This window comes from Hermetia illucens, chromosome 4 (assembly GCF_905115235.1).
Source record: "Hermetia illucens chromosome 4, iHerIll2.2.curated.20191125, whole genome shotgun sequence".
Taxonomy (NCBI): Eukaryota; Metazoa; Arthropoda; class Insecta; order Diptera; family Stratiomyidae; genus Hermetia; species Hermetia illucens.
In genome coordinates this window covers 26,835,774-26,858,873 of record NC_051852.1, presented here as the reverse complement: position 1 = coordinate 26,858,873, position 23,100 = coordinate 26,835,774, and positions in this window count along the sequence as shown.

Here is a 23,100-nt window from a genome sequence, read left to right as displayed (position 1 = left end):
TCTCGTAAAAAGTGAAACTTCGTTTTCATAAAGAGCCTCACAATTCAAATAATCAAGAAACGCATTCCGATCGTGCAAACGATAATTCAAGAAACTGGGTCCAAACGTAAACGTGCGGGCCGCATAATCAATTGACACATTTCCGTACAATGCAGACATTGAAATGTTGTTAAAGACGTGATAATGTTTAATTAATCGCTGGAAAAGATTCAATGAGCATCTCGAAATCCATATTAGACACAGACAGGAAATGGAATGAAATGAATTTCGAAAAGGTCAAACACGAGATAAAACTCCAACTCCAAGCAACCGCCCGGTAAGATGTTGGGAGATACTGATGCACTGTATCTGTTAGATTTTATGATCCCCAATTATTCTTCAATTTCTATCCGGTGCCGAGGCTGAGATCTTCTCAAGTTATTGATTTCAAATTGCGATTTCTAAATGAATGCATGTTCGGCCATAAAATCGTATTACATTCTTGCTTAGATCCGGATAACTACCTCGAACCGCCTAAACTCGAAGAAACCGCGGCAACTGTTGGCCGATCTTGTTAACACCAAAAGAAGGCTTGCTGAAAAATTCAGACCGGATTCCGCATCTCTTTTGAGATATCTTCAGATTTGCTGGTTACCTGGCTGCAATTTTAAAGACAGAGAATCGTCGCCCGGTAGCATTTCGCTCGTTAGAGCCGTTGGCAAATGTATCTAAAATCTTCAGAGCTGCAAGGTGTATGATAAACTGCATGCGGAGACCGAAATGACCGAAGTGAGCATAAATTGATGGCGAAAGTTTGTGTTTAATCGATCGAGTCTAGTTTGTTGGTTGTTGGTGAAGAAGTTATGTAAGAGGATCGGGTAAATGTTTGTCTGTCCCACCGAATACATTTCAGGTCGTCTTGAATCCGCAATTTCAAAACATACCATGGTAAATGAACCGTAGTAGCATTTTGTAAAATTTGCAGAAACAAAATTTTCTGCATGTTTTTCGTTCCTTTTTCAGTTGGGAAATAGTGTGGAAACTACAAATACGAGTGTGCAGTCAAGAAAATTGTCCCAAGATAGATGTATTATATAAAAACAGTAGAAAGGCACGTCCAATCCGGATTAGTCTCGTGAAAATCAGGGAGATAAAGGAGGCACGAGCTCGTTTTGCATCTAGTGAAAGCCACCTTCGGTCTCTTCAACACTGCACTCTCGGGATCATCATTTAAATCTTCCTTCATAGGGTAGATTTAGCTTTAAATCCCGGTACTCCAAGGTCTAGTGGAGGAACATCATATGATCTGGATCTTTTCGTATGGTACTGCATCCAGGTCAATTTCGGTTGCATCCAATCCAAAGTGGCCTTAATACTGTTTGCAGTAACCACTCTGTCCTGTCAGAAACACTTAAATAGTAGTTGGCCCTCCCGGATCTCTGTGCTTGAACTATTCTATTCTATTTTCGAGGATTCATCCCATCAGCAGTTTTACGACTCCAACATCACGCTTTCCTTGCGCTCTCCGCATACATCCCTACGTCTTGTAGGATACAACAAACTTGTTTTTCGCAGTTAATCGAACTCACGTACTTTCATCAGTAAGTCCCCCCGCCTACACAAACGACGAGTATCCAGGGAGGATGCAACCATTCTAGCCATGATCAATATCCGACTGCATTTCGGTCACTAGCATTCCATACGATTCGTGCAAGTTACCGCGGTGACGCGAGCTGCCTTTTTCGCAAGCATACCGTTAACGACAATGGGTAGCATTCTATTGTCTCTTTAGATTGTCTTTTCTAGTGAATCCAAAATTGGATCATCGTTTGCCTTTCGTTTTTTTTGCAGTGAAGAACATAGTGACAGTAACACCTCTGACAAACGCGAACAGATTACCTCAGAAGATCAGTACAGCCTTTGATTGCTATCCTATAGTCCACATCCCATCACAGGTGCCGTCAGCGATCTTCCACGGTTCGCTCACTACACGCGGAGAGTTGTCCCCGAGGTGGCCGAGTAAGTATTTCTGGCTCTTTAGCTGGTAATATACCTGCGTTCTAAGTGATAGCCTTGTAAAAACCTAACACATCGAGATATCCTGCTAGTCCTCGGAACTATCAACAGCTCTCTGCCGACGTCGATAGGGTGATGTGAGTCAAGCTCTCCCGAGGTGTATCAAGAGCCAGCCTCTTCGGGACCCTGGTTAAGTAGTGTACATTGAGCTGGTATTATTCGAGCGAGCGATGGTCTTTCCATGAGTTCCCGAATCAGCTAAGTAAAGGTCAGGCTTCAGAGAACTGGGGTAGGGGCTTTGTCCCCGAGGGTACACCCGTTCCTAACTATTGCGCTCCGCTCCCTTGCACACGATGTGCTGATGAGATTCCCATGCATAAAAAACATAAAATAAAACTAATAAAATCAACGAAATATCAGGCAAGGAGGAAGAGCTGACTACGTTTGGGCGCAGTACGAAACTGTGTCGCCTACAGCAGCGACCGGCATAAAAGGCAGCGATGGCAGAAACACCTACATCTAGCCTTACAAAGTGATGCGACTGACGATGCGGAAACAACAACACCAATACCCTGCAGTGTCCTTGTTCTGGGAAAAAGCTCAGTCAAAATTGCTAGACCTGAGATGGTGGATTCGAATTGTCGACTGCACCGTCCTAGCTAGAGCCGAAGAGGAAAGGCACATGAGGAAACGCGCGACAGTGGTGAAGCGTATGGAATGGGCAAACCTGATCCAGAAGCACATCAGCAAAGACATCATGGGTTGATGGAACTGGAGAAACTACTGGACCACATCTCCTTCAACAGGCGAAAATAAACAGGAGCGGAAGATGCGTGGAAAGCAGAAACCGCCGCACTTTCCGCTGAGAACACTGTAAACGCTAAATGGATCACAGATAACCCACTTCGAAGCAAACTGGGAAAAAAGCGAAAAGAGGAAGATGCGCCTGAAGGCAGAAAGGCAAAGAAGAATAAAAGGAAAGAACCATTCAAAGACAAGGAGGCTACAAATCAGTAACAGAACAATGAAGACAATGAATGAGGAGTGTCTTCTATATGGAAAATGAAGATTGATGGAGTCCTCGTCGAACTAAGCCTGAAAACGACTAGAAAGAGTACGTTCTGCGAAGCGGTCAAGGGGCTACTGAGGGAGAAGGCTCTCGTTTCTGGTCTAGAGCCTATGTGCTCTCTAGAAATGCGAAATCTTGACTGCTTCAAAGAAAAAGTCCAAGTGGAGGAGGGCATGAAGCGTGAATGTCCGAAGGTAATCAATGATCGGCTGGGTATCACCTCTGTGAACGCTCCAGGCCAAAAACTCGCTGTGGTGAAAGTCGCCGAGCAATACGCGAAGAAACTCCTTAACAACGGGAAAATCAAAATTAGATGGGTAGTGTGCAGGGTACGAATGCGGATAATCCCCACCAAGTGCTGCAAGTGTCTGCACTATGGGCACACGTCAACAACTTGTAAGGGCCACGGACGAGTGGCTAGTCCTAGAAGATTTCTCCGCAAGTGATCATCAATACATCGCATTCGAAATGGTTGACGCTGCTTGTCGGCGTGCACCAACCCGGTGGAACGTCGCAAGAGTCAGCATCGGGAAATACGTGTTAGAACAGGCATAGTTACCTGATAATGACACCTTTTGAGGATTTCAGCCGTGATAAGCCTTCTGGGTACTGATAGACAACAGAAACTGCCGACTTACGGAAGGATTGTCATAAGTTGCGCCGTTTGACGCAACTTTTACATGCCCGCGAGTAAGCATACGTAATATAACAGAGTATACATCAGCAAAAAAGGAGACTCGTCAGTACACTAAATAAAAGCAAAGCTTGCGGTTGGCAGAGCTTAGTCAACGGGGACTCGTGGGGACTTGGCTAAAAAATTGTCACTCAGAAATTCGGGGCTCTGAGGAAACCCTGTATATTAAGTACCGATTAGATGGACAGCATTTTACGGGCATTATTCCCCAGACATCCCGTACACGTTGATGTCAATAGCGCAGAAAGCGTCGAGGTCTGTCTTCTATTCACAACGAAAGAGTTTGAAGTAGCAGTTGTCAACATGAAAAACAAGAAGGTGCCAGATCCTGATGGTATCCCGGCGTAAGTTTACAAACTGGTGTTCCGTCAACGGCCAGATTATCAGAAGTCCCGCTCCATGTTCTATGAGACGCTAGAGGGCTAGAGGAGAATGGAGATCAGGTCTGGAGTAGCACAGAGATCCATTATAGGGTCGGAACTCTGGAACGTTTCCAACGATAGTCTGTTATCTGGTCGGTTATGCAGACGAACAGTCACAAAGCGGACTTAGCATAATAATGCGACAGGTAAAGGGATGGATGACTGCTCAATCGACGAGTTGATTATAAGGCCAAAACCAGCGCATCAGTTTAATGTTCGACTCGAAGATGAGCTTCTTCGAGCAAATCAAAGCAACAGCTGACAAGGCTGCAACTGGAGACTCGGCGTTAACTTGGCTAATGGCTCTATATCTACCAGGAGACTTCGTCTTATGGAAGCAACGCAGTGCATTCTGCTCTACGGCGCAGAGGTATGAGCTGGTGTCCTTGGCAAGGAGGAGCATTGTAGGCGTCTTGCTCAAGTGCATAGACGGGGAGCGAATGGCGTCTGCTAATCACATTGCCTCAGAACTGGCCGTAATCGGTAAAGCCATCTAACGCGGCAAGGGCAAAGGCCCGTGAAGAACGTCAACATACCCTTACCAAATGACAGCTCTCTTGGCAATACGAGCCAAGAGGTAGATGGACTGCGCAGCTCATCGACAATTTAGATCCGTGGCTGAACCGAATGCATGATGAGATTGATTATTTCCTTACTCAACTTTTAAGTTGGCATGGAGGTTTTACCTGCACAAGATTCGGACGGCACGCCCTCCTGATGGTGTTTTCTGCAATGGAGTGGTGGACAACGCCGAACGCACCATTTTGTTTTGTAAAAGATGAGATAACTTTCGTCAGCAACTTAATGCAGACACAGGGGAGCACTCTTCAGGCAATATTGTCAGCGAGATGCTGAGGGGTGGTGGCAGATGGAACTGTGTTACGCTTTATGCTCGGCTTGTTCTTGTTGCGAAGAAGATTGGTGATGGACCGAATGGCACGGGGTTCCCAGAACTAACGACCCCGTTCCTTCTCTTCACTCCCGTTGGCGAAAGGAATTCCTTGACTTGAAAGCTCCTTAAGCCGGGAAAGCGGGAGGACCAGCTCGAAGTAATGTTTTAAACGGTGCCAAGCTGGTTCTCTTATAACAGGGAGGCGTTTAGTTGGCACAACGTACCGTTGCGGGAGCCCAACACTCTGTGCATAAACGCATTCACCTACCTCATTCCCAACAAAAAACAAATTGTCCACATCCAAAGTATACGTCGAAACTGCTTATACGCTTCTTTTCGATCGTCACTATCGGGTTCCCCTCTGAGCCTCCGGTAAAATCTGTTTTCCGGAAGAATGGGATCCTCAGCATTCGTTACTCCACCAGTAGTGGAGTTGCCTACTAGGGAGCAGTTTCTATCTGGGCATAGTATTGTTGCATTCGTTGTTGCATTTGTGATCCATTGATCTCGAACACCACCGAAAATGTGTCCCTTCTCAAAGGCTTTATCGTCATCCGGACAATTGACCTGGTAATTAGTGCTTCATCCCTTACAGATTACCTAATAGTCGGTGTGAGTGAAATGCTCACTAGCATTTCAAACGCCTCTGATGGCTAACCGGGCATTTAACCTCAACAGACCCCAGGCCTCTACTTCATGAAGTGCATGAGCTCCCAATATTAGCGAGTACCGCATGCAAGTTTCCGAATACTTGGCGCGGAACAGTTCCCCTGAAATTTGTTATTCTGTTTCTCAATTTAAGGGTTCTCGTGTTAAAATCTGTTGCTGTGATTTTCTGGTCATGCCCCTTGTGTGGAACAACAGCGCCCTCAGTACCATCCTATATTTAGCGAGTGTAGCGCTAAGAGGGGTATAGCAATTGCATACATATGTGGGTGCCCTACGCCTTTGCTCTTATGAATCCCGCCTTACCCTGTCTAAACATCTTAGGATCGGAGTCTAGTGAAACAGGCGAAAAGTTTAGGACAACTAGAGAAAAGACAACTGAAAACTAATATGTTGGTTACACTTTCGGCGTGTGCAATGCCCAGATTGAGATCATGCATATTGAATATTTCCGACTATTCAGATGACTCTTGTCCTTAGAAACTTCTGCATTCTACTATTTTGCTGCGTTGCTCTGGCTGAAGAGCTACTTAAGCTAATATTTCTGCCTTTGAACTCGGGACGAAAATTGTAGCTCCCTGCTCCCATTTTCGACCGTACGCTTTAAAATTGTATATATATAGTTGTCATTAGCCTATGGTGGGGTATAGCGCGTCAACCACACCTATGCGCCACCGTTCGCGGTTACTGAAATGTTCTTCAGCTCCCACCACGAGATCCCAAGATGCCCGTAATCCTTCTTTACTGTCCTGCGCCAAGTGTCCTCCCACCCGTCGGCCATCTTGGGGCAGTGGATTCCACTGCATGGCTTGTCGCCCATCCTTAATGTGTGACTATCCCCTGCCACTATCGCCTTCCGATCACAACACATACGTTCCATTAATGCAGTAGGGAGGGTACGATGATCCTTCAAATTGAGAACCTTCTAATCCTACTTGACCCTCTTTTCAAATCCAGAGCCATTTGGCCAAGGTCTCTGACCCGGTGGGAAAACAAACAGATGTCATCAGTGTATTCGAAGTGTTTGGGGAAAAATGTCATCCTCTATTGAATTCCTGCAGACAAGGCAGCACAAAGAACAGCGCCAATAACAAGAAGAAATAATATCGGTAACAGGATGCAACCTTGGTAGACTTCGCTTTGGACCTCAAAGTCTGATGATAACTATTCGTTTCTTCGGAATGTCCCTCCTGCGTAGAGCACTCGAGATACACTCTCCGTAGGGGGTTGATGTGGTCAATGCAAGAAGATCCGGAGCGGAAACGAGCCTACTCGCCTTCGAAATGTTGTTGGATTCGTGCCAGGATTATTTTAGCCATTATGTTTGCGACGATAGGGAGCATCCAGATACCCCTCCAATTATCACAGTCAAAACGGCTTCTCTTCTTTCGGATCTTCACACTCATCCCCTTCTTCCACTTTCTGAGAAAGGTCTCGAATTGTCAGGATTTCCGTATGAGTGGAAGCAGCAAATCTGCAGTAACTGGAGGTGCAGCGATAAATAAATTTGAGACCGTCAAGCCTAGCGAATTTAGTCCGTTTGAGTGCATTGATGGTCGAAATGATTTCTCTTCTGTTTGAAGGAACAGTCAGTATTGGCTTGTTAGGGTCACTAGCCATGTTATCGATAAGAGGAGAAATCTGACCGGAAGTTATACGGTTAAGAACCATGGTGAAGTGTTTTTTCTACCTCTTCAGTTGTTCATCATCGTGAATGAGAAGTTGACCGTTGACGTCCTTCATAGAACCATTGAAAGATTTGCTCTTTCGTAATGCGATATACAGTTGTAAAATCATTGTGGCATATTCAGTTTTTCTAACCAACGAAACAGAAAATTCTCCCTTGTCACGGCGTAAACAGCGCTAAACTTCTCGAGATTTCGCTCGCTATAAAAGCTGGAGCGCGTCGCGTCCGCCACCACTTGCAGCGCAACACCCCTTCCGGTCATCGATCCGCTTCCACGACCCCGCAGGTAGCCAGATCTTACGACGCTCCTTCGGGATGTGGACGACCTATGTAGCACCCGAGAAAAGAGCATCTTTGATGGTAGCCCAATACTCATCAATATTCTCAGGCAGGTTACTTAACGACAGCTGGGTCGTACAAATGCTCTATATTGAACTTGGAGGGTCGCAGCTCCCCAATGGGAGCAACACGCAAGCGAACGTAGGTGACCATCAGATGGAGATTTCTTTCGAGGCCAATGTCAGCGCGTCTCTTGTTACGCACATCCAGAAGACAACTCCTAAACTACTGACCCTTGGCATTCAGACCACCCATCACGATCACAATGTCACCTCTAGAAAGCATAGCCTGAACTGTCTTTAATTGTTTGTAGAAAGTATTCTTCTTCACTATGTCGGAAGCCTCCCTTGGTACGTAGTATTTATAATTGTACTGCTCCTTAATCTGCACCTTGCAGTTAAAAGCCAGAAACCGGCTCCCAGGTGAAAAGAGCGGGCCTTGCGGTGGTTACCAGAAGCAACCCAACACCGGATTCGCGTGTGCTACCACTTAGCTTTTCAGAGTACACAATTACATTGCTGCAGGAGGGAGAGTCCTCCAGTTTACATCGTTGGAATTCCCCTACAAGTTGGAGAAAGTGAGGGTTCTGAGTCTGCGCACATTCCAGAAACCAACAGTAGTCCGTTTTCGATAGCCAAAGGTTGTTGCCGTGGGATCAGTCCCCATCCGAGGCGTTGTTGACATTTTGGTAGCAGTAGAGTTTCAAAATTTCGAGGTTGCTAGCACTCAAATTTCGATCTCTTTTAGTCGCCTTTTACGGCAAGCAGGGAAGGCTTTGAGTGTATTTTTAAACCCCAACTCATAGGGCGTCCACGTTACTTGGTGTATTAACAGTATAAGGTTTGCCGTTTTCTGTTTTGTTTATAATCTAAAAATGCAGAGTCAATATTGATTCTACGCTATCATTTGGACACCGCACATGGAAAATGACCCCCGCTGTTACTAGGAGACTCCGAAGTTTTCAGCAACGCATGCCTGCGCCGTGTAATTCGTGTACTTTGTCCTGACATAATCACAAATGAAGAACTTCGCCGGTATGGGGATCAAATGCCCATGGATATTTTGATCAATATGCGGAAGTGGCAGTGAATAGGTCCAACTTTAAGAGAAGACGACAACTTCATTGCTGGCTACGCTAACCAATCCGCAATCCCAGAGAGGCCATGAAATGAGTCGCCCTAGAAGTACGTGTGGGAAAACAGTAGAGGAGTGTAGGTTTCTTGGGAAACCCTGGAGCACATTTCGGCAAAACAATAGCGATGGCACGCTGCCATTTAGGGGATAATGTCAAGCCCATAGGTGTTATGATATTTATTCTTTGGCTGAAGCGCTTTTCCTTCTCCAGTGCTGCTGTTAACCGTATATTTTTGCAAAGGAGTATAATGCGAATACTTTTCATGGGGGTATTACTGAAGTCTAGACAGTTTGGTGAAAGAATTTCGAGAACCCGCAATCATGGTCGTGTCGGAGCCAATTTAGCTTAATTACAAATTAACTCTCGACCTCATTTTGAATATCCCAATTAGGTTTACACATTCACCTGTAATTGCATGGGTTCATTACTGCAGGCTTACATCCAGATGCAGTTGTTACGAAACGCGTGCGATACCAAGAAATCCACGGTCCGAATTTCGAAAATTGTGCACTGAATATTTGTGAAATTATAAAATTGGTCTTACATTGTTGCTTTGAACCTTTCGTCCAAAGGTGAATGCTTCCCTGGAAATATGATAACAAGTCAAATGTAACAATTAAAAATCTTTTTCACAGTGTGATGCATTTTTGGTGGTACCAGCAGAACCACCAATTCCAAACAAGAAGTGGAATGGGCCGAAGAGGTGGTCATCCGTGGTAAGCTTTTCGTGGTCGGTTTGGTTCAAGGTCTTCACTTATTAGTTACATTACAGTTCATCTGAGATGAATCTTCGTCCGTTTACCGTTCGTAACGAGCGATGCATTGCTGAGGCTCTTGTTCACTTCGCTTCCATCTTTTGTTTTTCTTACGAGTATTATCATTTTTTTGGATTGCCATGCTCCGTTCTCAACTCTTCAACTGTTGGGTTCTCCAAGATTAGCGGTAGCTGTAAAGGTAAATGCAGCTCAGTTTACCTGGAGGTAAGGCGATGCTCATTTAACTGTTCTGTGTAATTTACAAGACGTCGGGAAAGTCTTTCGTTAGTGCTGCAGAAGAATAGGTAGAATCTTCAGGAACGATGCGCTGTGGTGATTGTGTACCGAAATGGTGCCCTACTAATGAATGCTGTATGTCAAGGAAATGTCTGCATTAACATTTGTTTATCTTTCGAATTCAAATGCAAAGGTTGTAATTTTGTATGTAAAAGCGTCAAGAAAATCATCCAGCATGCAATTAACAGTCGGAAATAACGAATAGTTCGGGTACTTCGGATGGCATGGGTTTTGGAGAGGTGGTGCTTAACACGCTTTTCGTTGAAGTCGAACATATCATGTATGCCTCGCTGGAGAGATTTCCTGATTGCAGGAAAACTAAGATATCACCGTCTTCTGTTGTAAATGGAAATTAACAACACACATTTGTAATTCTAACTAAAATTAAGTCAAGAGTAGCACCTGCCATTGCTGCGATGCGACTTTCTGGGCATAATGTTACGTACAGTTCCCGCGAATGTAAGCAATTGCTATTCCGTAGCAAAGTCATTGACGAAACCGATTATAGTACCAGTAAGTTCTGTGAGGGGGTCAAGCAGTGCACTGCAGGATAGACTGACGCGGAATATAGCTCCCTGGGGCCAACCTATCTCTCTCTGAGTGTGAGCTGTCTCTCTTCTAGAGTGATGTGTTCCTTTCCAGGGGCCAAGCCTCTCGTCTACCAAGACCGTTAGTGAGCCGTGATAGCCACACCCTGTACGAGGTGACCCTACTATTAATAAAACGTTACGGACTGAGACTGCGGAGTCGAAGAACACCTCCCCCAATCCAGGGTGTCATGCGAACCGTGCTTATTGGATAGTTTGCAGTCGGGAGTAATTGACTTGACCTGATCGCCTCAGTGAGTAAGTTTGACCTTACCATGCTATGGCGAGCTATGGCACGGCGGACATCCTAACCCCCATACTCGTGGGAATCAAATGTGTACCTATTTAAAAACAAAAGAAAATACAACCGAACAGGTGGGATCCCGTACCTTAGACAATCTGGTCAATTAGGCGGAGGCACATCCCCGAAATACTGATAGCCAAGTGAATACACCCAAAAAGGGAGAAGTTGAGACCAAGGTCAACATGGGTATACTGCAGGGGCAACATTAGCCATTAGCTATTCGACTGGCATTCGACTGGCCATACTGCCAAAAATGTTTCCCGAGCAAATACTCACCCGTGAGGAGCAGGCAACTACCGAAGACCTTGTCGTCAGGCAGATGTGCAAGGGATAGATTGCGAAGCTTGTGTTCACTGGGATACGTTTTCGATCAGGTCACATACTGGTGGACTGCGCAACGGAAGATACTGCAGAGTAGCTTAGGACTATAGTTCCTAAATTGCCAGGCTATGAAGGAACTGAACTGTGTTGCGGATGATATACCAGGAGTACACATGGTGACAGTGTTTCTTCCTAAAGTCGCAGCAGTAGAGACAGAAGATCTCATGCGCGCTCGAAATAAGGTTCTTCGTACGCAATTATGGAGAGTCTTCAGAATCAAGATGGTGCCAGGGGTAGATTCCTCACGATCGAGCTGGATGACCGATCCCTGGAGGTAATCAAACGTCGGAGTTGACATATCAAGCATATATTTGGCAACATACCTATGTACACACGGAAAAGCCGAGGAAAGACGCTTCGGAGGAGAAATCGGGTGGAAAATTTACGGACGTCTTCGAAGAAATCTCGGAGGCCATAGAGACGGAAAGGACTGGATCAATCAGGGAAATAGAACTGGTGCCCAGAAGAGCAGAGCTGGACGGCCTACACCCAGATCTTCTAGGGCTTAGGGTGGACAGCAACGTGCAAAAAAGCACCTTGTCGGAGGAGGAGGGTGATACTCCGACAGGGGAGAAGAGCTTCAAATAATAACGTGGCCAATGGCTAGCACTAAGATAGCCCAGACAAAACTCCACCATGCAAAAGCCGCATCTGCGGTAATTGCAAGGGCAAGTTTCAGGGAAAACATTGGAATAGTGCTGGCTTAGGAACCCTGGGTGCACCGGGGGCAGATTCATGGTCTTCAAAGAGGAAGCATTCAGGTAATTTGAGACTCCTCTTGCGAAAATCCGAGAACTTGAATCATTCTTAAACGTAATTTAAAATATATATGTCTTTCAGAGTTTCTGACCTTGAGGCTATCCAAGTCTCACTGGACGCCGGGGGAGCATTGGAAAAGCAATCGTGTCATCGGGTAACTTCCCGGGAAACGACATCCAGATCCCCCCGGAGCTAGTCGCTAGATTGGTGAACTATTGTCGCACAAGAAGCATAACATCAACATATCTGTGGTGACCAACGATTTATTACGCTCCGCACCAGGGCTTACATCCACGCGTCCCGCGGGGATTAGGACCGGTGTGCCGAGAGGTAATCAAATCAGCGAAAGAGATCTCAATGAAGCTGGTCCCTCCCACAGGAATAAGGATACAAAGCCAGGAAGGGAGAGGACGTATGCGCAAGCAGCAGCCTCAATTCTGACTGCTGCCGTGAGGGTTTCCTCCAAAGATGATAAAATGTCAGAGTAGCAATTTACCATCCTCCGGGAATGCCTGTGGAAAAAAATGCTGGAGCCTGGAACGAAGCCAAGATTTAACAATCAAGTTCTTCGCGGTGGACTTCTTCACTTGAAGCGCACTCACGAGGTTGCCTTAAAGTGGTTCCAGCAGGTAATGCCGCCTTTGAATTCTGGCGGTCGGCCCAAGTTCACTATTGTGAACACTGAGCTGCGGAGGACAAAACATGTCCGATGTTTGTTACCGGGCCCTCGAAGGAAGGCAGAGGATATCATCCGCATTTTGGGTGAACAGAACCCGGGCATGGACTTCGGACAATGGAGGAATACGCATGTCAGAAACACTTACCGGAAAGCCACGAGAGCTCTGATGATTTGCAGGTCCTCCAGATATTACCTTGAATATACTCTGCAATAATAAGGTCAATGATTACCTACGGGACCGTTATCTGGGCAGAAAGAACTAAACTCAGCACACAAGCCAGGGAGTTACACAAACTCCAAAGACTGGCTTGCGTGTATATCAATGGGGCAATGAGAACATGTTGAACAACATTCCTGCAGGTTTTTCTGGGATTACCCCTTATCTATCTGCACATACAGATGCAGGCAAGGAGGACAATCTTCGGGATGGCCGGGAGTATCAGTAAGGCGGCGAGCTGACTAAATCGAAGGAAGATTGATATCCTTTCTAGGCGATACCCCGAATTATTGATACCAAAGGATAAGATGACAACGAGGTTTCACTTTAATGAGAAACTTGAAACCCGTTGGAGTAACAAGGCAAACTGGGAGAGCGTGGCTGTGACATACGGCTTAAACGAGCAATTGATTACTTGATACCCTGACACATTCCTCACAGCAGAGGGAGTGGGTACCGGGGTCATTGGTCCAGGTACATTTTACTTGGAACCAATGGGTAACCACACTAGCATATTCCAGGCAAAAATATATGCCATAGACAAATGTGCCTCCTTTAATATTCAAAGGAACTACAGGGGGCAAAACATTGCTATTCTGACTGACAGCGGCGATCAAGGTACTTAGGTCCAAGCAGGTGAACTCGAAACTGATATGGGAATGCCTTGAGAAATTGAATACACTCGCACAATAAGGTCTGGATACTCTTGGTTCTAGGCCATGTTGGGTTGGAAGGCGTGCGAACTGACCAAGAAGGGAGCGGGGACGCCTTTATATGGGCCAGAACCCTTTCGTGGAATCGAAAACGGATTCATGGGTATGACATTAAAAAATGAAGAGGAACGGCTGAGGGAACTATATTGGGCAAGATTATTAAAAATGGAACAGTCCTGGTTGCTTATTGGGGGATACGAACCCAAGCACACTAGGGACTATTTAAACCTCACCAAGGAAAACCTCGGAATCATAGTGGAACTCTCATCTAGGGAAGCTAGGGATATCTATGGACACTGCTTGCTATACACGTTCTGGGAGAGTGTCCGACACTCGGGCAAAGTAAGTCGAGGCACTTGGGATAATACTTAATACCAAATGCAAAGTTGAAAGATTTGGAAGCAGGAAATATACTAAAATTCTTAACGGTTATCGGCTTGCTTGAGATACTATAATTATATAACTTAGACTTATTTGGAAAACCTTCAGCGGTGGATACGAACTACTATGTCCAAATTGGTGGCAGCGGTGTGGGTGTGGTTTAGCACAACATTATACTGCTGAAGTCGACTCGCTACGCGCTCATTTTTACAACAAGGTGTTGACATGTCACTTGCATGCGGCTGCTTGTAAGGTAAATTGCGGGGTGACTCCACTTGACTTGAAGGATCGATCTTTCAATACTTTGAGTCGGGTGAAGTCAGATCAGGAACGTATGGATCAATGGAGGTCAAAAGTAATGCACGGTAAATACGTGAATTGTCTCTGGCAGTCATTTGTTGATTTTCGTTTATTGAACATATGTCTGTGCGCTAGGGAGCTCTTTGTTGAGACGCAGGAATTCTTGTGTACCATTTAGAACGGCGTGATCGTCTTTTGAGCTTATAATGATAGAGCGGGTAGAGAACGGCCAGTGCAGAATGGGTGGTTAGGCGTTAGAGATGTTAGACTACCTCAATTCTGAATACACTGTATGTAGGGCGAATAATCAAAACCTTGCATGTAAGCATGGGTTGACCACGGGAACATGTTTGGTTTACCGACATGAATCGTCGGCAGTAGTTGATAGTTTTGCTCACAGCAGCGCCATGCACCACACCTGACTTGCTGTTAGTTGACAAGACGGGTCGCTCCGCGTATATTCTTGATGTTATCATTCCCATAATAGTTACATTCAACGGAAATACGTGCACTGAAATCCCTTATGGCTTCCCTTGATGTCCTGAGACTCTTACACAATCTGATTCATACAAAACAGGAAAACACTATTCTGCAATACGTGCTTGATGTTGCAGGCAGTTCTGGGCGAGTTTTCCCACTAGAACCATTATATATTTTTTGAGTAGGTGGGACTGTCCGTGCCTAAATTCTTGGCACTTCGTGCTAGTATTAGGTAAAATACTGCATCTGCGGAGATTTTGACTATTTGGAAAGCAGATATGTAATTAGTTAGGAGCCTAAACGCTTTTAAAATATGAATTCAGCTGGAGTGTGAAAGATCAAGGTTTAACAATATACTTTGGTGTTGAAAAATAGTAGAAAAATCTAAAAGAAAAAAGCCGTTTCTTCTGTATTTCAAAGTTAACTCTTTTTCTTTGTGCATTGTTTATGTCGATAACGTTATTACATCCCCGAACCAAAACTGTCAGGTTTATCTCTCTAGATGTCACTGAACGTGTCCCAATCCGAAACTTTCCTCCATAGCAAAGACAACGATTGAATACTGAATAGGCCTTTGGTTTCCATACTTACTAGAGTGTGGTTTGTATCTACGATAGTGGCGTTGACGAGCAGATGTCTCCGCGGAAGCACGGATGGTTTTGAATACTGGTTGTGTGGGATTCAATGCTCATTGGGATACCATCTCCATGCCTCTAAGCAAATTACGCCAGGGAAAATTTATTTCGCCTTTAAGGGGGCAGGGACAATTTTCTCAAATGCTTCATTTTTTTGGGAAAACGAAATATCTTGAAGCTTTGCATAGCTTTTATTGTGATCTTAAAATACAGAGTGGAACACCACAAACAGACAGAAAACGAAATTGAATAAATCACAGACTATGAACCATTGTTCCGATTTTCTCTTTTCCTTTATTTCATAACAATGAAAGTTTAACTTTACAAAGTTCTAAATAGTTATCATCAAATGTGCTTTTTCTCCCCGTATACACTGTAGCAGACTTTTTCTGAAGTTTTCGTGCACTCTTTGAAACCTCCTAACAAGGATTTCTACGATATTAGTTCGGATATTGTTTTCGACGGCTTCCAGTGTCCTAGGGGGGTCATTATAAACTCTGAACTTGAGGTATTCAGACAAAAAAAAAAGAAATGCAACGGGTGAAATGAGAAGAGCGCGCTAGCCAGTTCAAACCTCCTTTTAAAGAGGTAAACAGGAAGTTCCTCTTTCAAAAAAGTCCATGATAATTCTTCTCGTGTGGGCTGTGGTCCCTTCCTACTGAAACCAGACGTCTTCCAGTTTAATTGATTCCACCAAAAAAAATCCTGGATCTTGGTCATATAACGAGCGGAATAGAATGGAACGGCTCCTTTGTCTTTTTGAAAAAAAAAGGGACGATGATACCATTTCTTGAAAGGGCATACCAAACTGTAACTCTGTCGAAGTTCAGAGGCTTCTGGTGGAGCTCCTTGAGGTTTGTTGCACTCCAATTGCGCAGGTTTTGTTTATTGGCACATCCACTAAAGTGGAAATGTGCCTCGTCCGAAAAGAAATTGACGGCGTCCCCAGACCATCGGGTTTTTTGCAGAGTGCAGATATCAATACGCCTGTTCCGAATGGTCTTGCGAGTTCCTCGGTGTTTCCAGTTACGGTATCAACATTTAGCGTGCAGACACGTATTTGTTTTGTTCGTTTTATTCGGACTAACTTGCCTACGTTCTAATGCCGTCCATGCGTCAAGAACCCTTGCCCATTTCTCGACAGGACCGGGGCTCGTCCTGCCGCGTCAACTGAGGTGGACGCCCTAGCATTTCTCCGAGGCTTGTCACTCAATCCTCAATCATCTTGTTTGTAACGACATTGTATACATTTTCTTGGTCGGCTTGTCGCGGGAACTGTCACCAAGAGAGATCAGGTAGGATATAGCATAGTGGAATTACTCCAACTATATTCTATTTATCTCTTTCCCTGATCTCAGGCACCTGCTCCACCAACTAAATTCGACGAAGTCACTAAAAGCGCCGGCTGTGGATGGAATGCTAAAGCCAAGGAGTATGGTAATGGCGATCAAGCTTCATGAGCCCATAAACACCATTTGGTTTTGCGAAACGATAGGAGAAGATTGGCGCAAAAGTGTCAGTTGTCTCTTTAAGAAAAAGGAGCTAAATTATAGAGAGATATCGTTCTTGTGTATATGTGTAAAGTTCAATTAAAAAAATTGTACTGGCACATTGACTTGCTGATCGTGATGCAGTGGATGAATGCTCCAAAGCCTTGGGCGATCACACCCAAGTCTGAACGAGGACTCATCTGAAGTGGCTTCGGCCATGAATCCTTTCCAGAGGTTGGGAATCAGGATAACCTATGTGTTCTCAAATCGATTATTAGCTGTTGGACCCCTAGTGGGAGTTTCATGTGGCTTGTGATTATATCCAAGCGGATGTTCGGGGCTCAACCATGGAGTTGCGATTACAACTCGGCGGTCTGATAGTGAAAGGGTAGTATAGGTTCCAGGGCGAAACGTGGATTGGTACCAATAATAGAACATAAAACCTGGGAAACACCTGCTGAAGCAACACCAACAGCTCTACTACCAAATCCTGTTTCCACCTGCACGTGGTGATCGTTGGGAGTTCTTTCTTCATGAAAAACTGCAGATGGAGAAGGATGAAGGCGAGTTTCCCGCGCCTAAAAACGGGACAAAATTTACTAACTGGTCCTCCAAGTTGGAGGTTGGGTAGGGCTGACAACCCTACACGGAACACCGATGTTACGAAGCCACGGAAGGAGCCTCGGACAGGATGGATTTCAAAACGACGAACCCGGTAACGACAATGGATTAACGGTTTGCGCATTTTCTTATGAAACTTGCCGTTCCGGTACAGACCGAATGCTGCTGAGTAGCTAGCCGATACCTTATCCCAATATAAGGCTGACGTAACAGCGTTGTAAAAGATGCAATGGGCGGGCACCGCTATGCACTCTGCGTTTGCGAGGCAAGTTTAGAAATATAAGCCTCATAAATGTTCACGCCCCTACAGAGGAGACTGCATAGTCGGAGAAGGATACCTTCTACGAAGCAGTTGAGCGGACCCGCGAAGCCTGTCCCAAGTATGATATCAAAATCATACTTGGAGATTTCAACAGTCAAGTAGGGACGGAGCACGTGTTCAGGCGATACGTCGGGTCCCATAGCTTACATATACCTCGATGCTCATACTGCCGAGACAAAGAGAGAAATCTGATTTCCGACAGAATGGACATATTGGAGCGATGGGTTGAGTATTTTGATGAACTGCTGAACCACCAGAACATCGGCGAGTTGGAGGTCCCGCCAACTGAAGACGACGGACAAATGCTATCACCACCAAACAAAGAAGAAGAAGAAATAGTCCGTGCACTTCATCGGCTTAAAAATCATAAGTCGCCAGGAGCTGATGGAATTACAGCTGAATTGGTTAAATATGGAGGCGACCAGTTACACCAAATGGTTCATCAACTGATGCTCAAAGTATGCTTGACGACTGGCAAGAAAGCATTATCTGCCTCATACATAAAAAGGGGGATATCACGCAGTGCAGCAATTATAGAGATATCACGCTGCTGAGTACCATCTATAAGATATCCTCCACTATCTTGCTAGGCCGGATAGCCCCATACGCCCAGAACATCATTGGCTCATACCATAGAGGCTTCACTCCAGACAAATCAGCAACAGATCAGATTTTCTCTCTGCGGCAAGCGATGAAAAAATTGTTGGAATATGGACATCAGTTGCACCACCTTTTCATCGGCTTTAAACCCGCCTATGATAACATAGATTAAAACCAGACACGACCATGAGAGAAGTCGATATCCCGCCGAAATTGATAAGACTGACTAGGCTGACCCTGACCAATGTGCGAGGCCAGATAAAAGCAGCAGGATCACTCTCAAGACCATTCGACATAACAACGGTCTACGGCAAGGGGATCCCCTATCATGCATCCTCTTTAACCTGACCCTCGAGAAAGTGATTCGTGATGCTGAAGTTAATGCAAGAGGTACGATCCGAGCATAGGCCAGTAGTTGGGTGGACTTGAAGACCCAACTACTGGCCTATGCTGACGATATCGACATCATGGGAAGAACCACCCGAGATGTACAAACTGCCTTCATCCAGATCGAGCAGGAGGCGCGACATCTTGGGGTGCACATCAATGAAGGCAAGACAAAATATATGGTGGCAACGTCAGCATCGAAAACCAACCAACCAACAACATTAAACCTCACTGGTCAAATGAGAAAAATAAAGATAGCAGACTACAACTTTGAAACCGTTGATAATTTTCCTTATCTAGGGTCGAAAATCACAACCGATAGCAGCTATGACGATGAAATCCACGCACGATTGTTGGCAGCCAACAGAGCCTATTTCAGCTTACAAAGACTGTTCCGCTCGAAACGTCTCACCATAGGGTCAAAGCTCTTACTGTACAAGGCAATGATGTTGTCAGTCCTTATTCATTCCTCGGAGACTTGGGTTCTTAGCAAGAAGAATTGCGAACTCTTGGCCGCGTTCGAGAGAAGAATCCTCCGAAGAATTTTTGGCTCCCTATATGAGGATGGACGATTCCGGATAACTTACATAACGACGAAATCTAGGAGCGATACCATGACCGTCCGGTTGTGGATAGGTTACGGTGGGCGGGTCACTTAATCCGTATGGATGAGGATGATCCAGCCCGGAAAGTCTATAAGAGCAATATCTATGGTAGAAAAAGAACACGAGGCAGACCCTGCTTAAGATGGAGCGTAGGCGCCAGACAGCTTTTAGGGATATCGAATTGGTGGACCACGGCGCAAAACCGGGATGTCTGGAGTTCCTTATTAAGGCAGGCCTATACCGGATACCGGTTGTTGCGCCGTTGATGATGATGATAAGAGAACCTAGACTTCATCAAATAGGCCGACTCATTGGGAAATGAGCTGCACCTAGCCTTCTTGACGTACAGTCATACCGTGGGGCAAATTGAGTCAGACGCTACTATCTCGCCAGAGTAAGACATCGATGCCGAACTCCAAATATTGTTTAGTTCGATTTGTGTAAATTTACAACCGCTTGCAGTGATCCGATCGAGGGTCGGTTTTTTGACACAAACCAAAGGGAGTTTGCTTGCTTAGTCAGAAAACACTAACGCAGTTGCAAACACGTGGATGACAATGTTTGGTTTGGCAAACTTCTGTGGAGATTTGGAATTTGCAGCAAGGGCCAAACCTATGGAGCCGGCATAATGGGACTAGTATCCGTTATCCGTTATTTGGTTCGATATTGTAAAGCTCCATAATGAAAACAGACGCTGAACCGACATTAAGAAGCCGATGGCATTGATGTGAAGTGGAGTTAGTTGAAAGACGACTCAAGTCCAATTTCTGCACAGGCACCTGCCACCCGAGAAGGTATGAAAAGGTATAAAAAAGGTGACAAGTTCTCCTCCAAAACTATGGAGGGATATAGTCTTTGTGTACAAGCTACAAAGTTCTGCCAAAAATAGTCAAAAAAATTTTCGAATCTTTATCAACAGATATTGTTAGCGAATACCTCCCGTCCACGCGGAAAGTCCACGATTAATTAAATATTCTCAACGAAGTAGATACTGGATTTCATACCAATGTGGAATATAAAATCCGAAAGATGCCAGTGGATCTAACTGATATTGGTTAGTGTATAAATTATCTGATGCTCTGAGGTGGCGAGAAGACAGACGGGGTTGCAACCCTCTCGTCCGAATCAAAAGCAAGTGGTTGAAGAGAACCTTCCCGTGGTCGTACTGGCACATTGACTTGCTGGTCGTGATGTAGTAGACGAATGTTGAAGTGGCGTCGGCCACGAAGCCTCATCATAGGTTACGAATCAGAATAGCTCTATAGAGAGTTCATATGTCACTGGAGAATTCCTGGGGCATGTGTTCTCAGCCCGGTTATTTACGATTAGACTCCTAGTGGGAATTTTTTTAGAAATTACGGACTCCTAAGACCGCATCATTTGATGCCGGACTGGACCAAATGGAGAGCAAATTTCTCCCACTCTTGATGGTCCACGGACTTCCCTTTTTGGATTTAACACCCAAGTTTCCAGAATTAAAAGCGGGATGAAGACGGTTACGGTTTCTTATAAGGGATGCAACTCTTCAGGCGCTACCTCACCTCTGCCCTGGGAGCAGTCCGTGGACCATCAAGAGTGGGAGCAAGTCGCTCTCCATTTGGTATGGTCCGGCATCAATTGATGCGGACTTAGGACTCCCTAATCCCTAAAAAAGTTGTCTAGTTCCGGCCAAGCTTTGGTCTGAACTGTAGGCGGATTTACATTGATTCGTATCCTTGTCGTGTTTTGCGAATTATAAAAGGGAGCATATAATATCTGCGAGCCGCTTCAGTCACGCTCCTCCCAGGGCAGAGGTGAGCCAGCGTCCGAAGAGTTTCCTCTGCTCTGGTAAGAAATCGTATACGTCTGCGTCCCTCTTTTAATCCTAGTGGGAGCTTCATGCGGCTTGCGATTATGTTCAAGCGGACCTTTGGGTCTCACTAATACTCTTCAGTTCCTTAAATTTAGCGAAAAAGTTCAATATCGACTGGTGAAAAATCAGTACGTGTCGTAGGAAGACCGTAGGGGTAGGCCTGAATGGCGGGTACTTGCGTAAAACCACTGGGTTATAACTGCACAAATTACTTCGGATAGTATCCTAAGTAGATGATATAAATTTTGTGACATGATCGGAAGAGAGGTATCAAAGGAGGCCTTAGTCAAGCTTGACGAAGTAGCGAAGGAAGTTGGCCAAAAAATAAACGAAAAGGAGACCGAAATCATAACACCAATAAGAAACGGAGAAGAAAACAGACGCAAATCATAAAAACGCTTCTCAACAAAATCTTTCGCTTGTACTGTAACATAAAATCCACAAAATATAAAGTCCGGCCTGTCCTGTATTACGGTAACGAAACGTGGACGATGAGCCAGTCCAGAGGGCAAAAATTCAAAAATTTCGAACATTGAGTTCTCAGAAGAATCTTAGACCCAATGAGGGTGGGCGGCGGATGGCGAGTTATACCTATTATATGACAAGCTGACAGACAGAAGCTGCCATCCATTTCAGGATTCGAAAGTTCTAGTGGGTAGGTCATGTAGAGTATATGGACGTCAGGAGAATACCAAGCCGCTATTCAAAGGCATGGTGGATGGTAAGTGACCACCTGGAAAACGTCGAAACAGAAAGGAGGACTCCGTAGACAACGCAGATTTCACTCTGTTTGGTTTCCGAAATTGAAGGACGAAATCACTCAACCAAGAAAAGCGGAGACGAAAATTTTGGCAGAGCAAGGACCGATATTGGACTGTGGCGCCATAGAAGAAGAAGGAAGAGAGAAGGATCAGTTTTTCTTAGAAAGAAGGCAGAGATGTCATAAGGGGAACTGAATGTCAAGAAACCAGAGTTCACCCCTCGATTAAGCAAATTTAATCAGGTGCTGACTCCATGACTTAATAAGAAGATATATTACGTTTTCCTCATGCAAAAACGAATCTCAGACATAAATCATAGTCGCCAAAATATGAAGTTGTAACCATCTTATTCGTCTCTCTCGCCACATTACTCCTGGGTGGGTAATAATCCCAATCCAAGCATATCTCATTGTCATCGTGATGTATCATCTTTCACTGGGATGCATTCGTAACGTCTTATTGCCCCATTTACCCTTAGCTATCGCAATTTAAGGGACATAACTTCTTTTAAATCACATCAAACTGGCTCGGGCAAAAACGGGATGGATCGTTGAAAAAAGCAATTAGCATGCCCAATTAAGGACGGTTAATTGCATTTTTTTCTAGATTGAAAATGGCAAGAGGCACTAGTTCATATGAGTCTGAATACTGACAAACAACGCCAGGCCAAGTAGAAGAGGTGCCCGAAAAAAAGTCCGTGCGTTGACAGTGACATACGAGACATCACGACATGTTCATGTTCCAGAACGTGTTCAGAACAGAATGCTAACGAATAAATGGAAATTTCTCAATTTACTCGGCTGCCGACTGCACTGACTTTTATTATATTCACGTGGAAATGTGGAAAGGTCACCAGGAATGCTCTTAGTTTTTGGTCGACGAAATGATTGTCACATAAGGAATTGCCTCTCATAGTTTTCGTTGAATTTACATTTCCCCATGAAATAAATATTCCAGCTTCGAATAGAAAAGGTGCAGCACTTGTGTTATGGCCCAGATCAATAAAGTGAAAGTTTGACTGCATCCTTATGAAGGGTCCGCCACCTTCATCGTAAAAGACCAACCTGTGATGCGT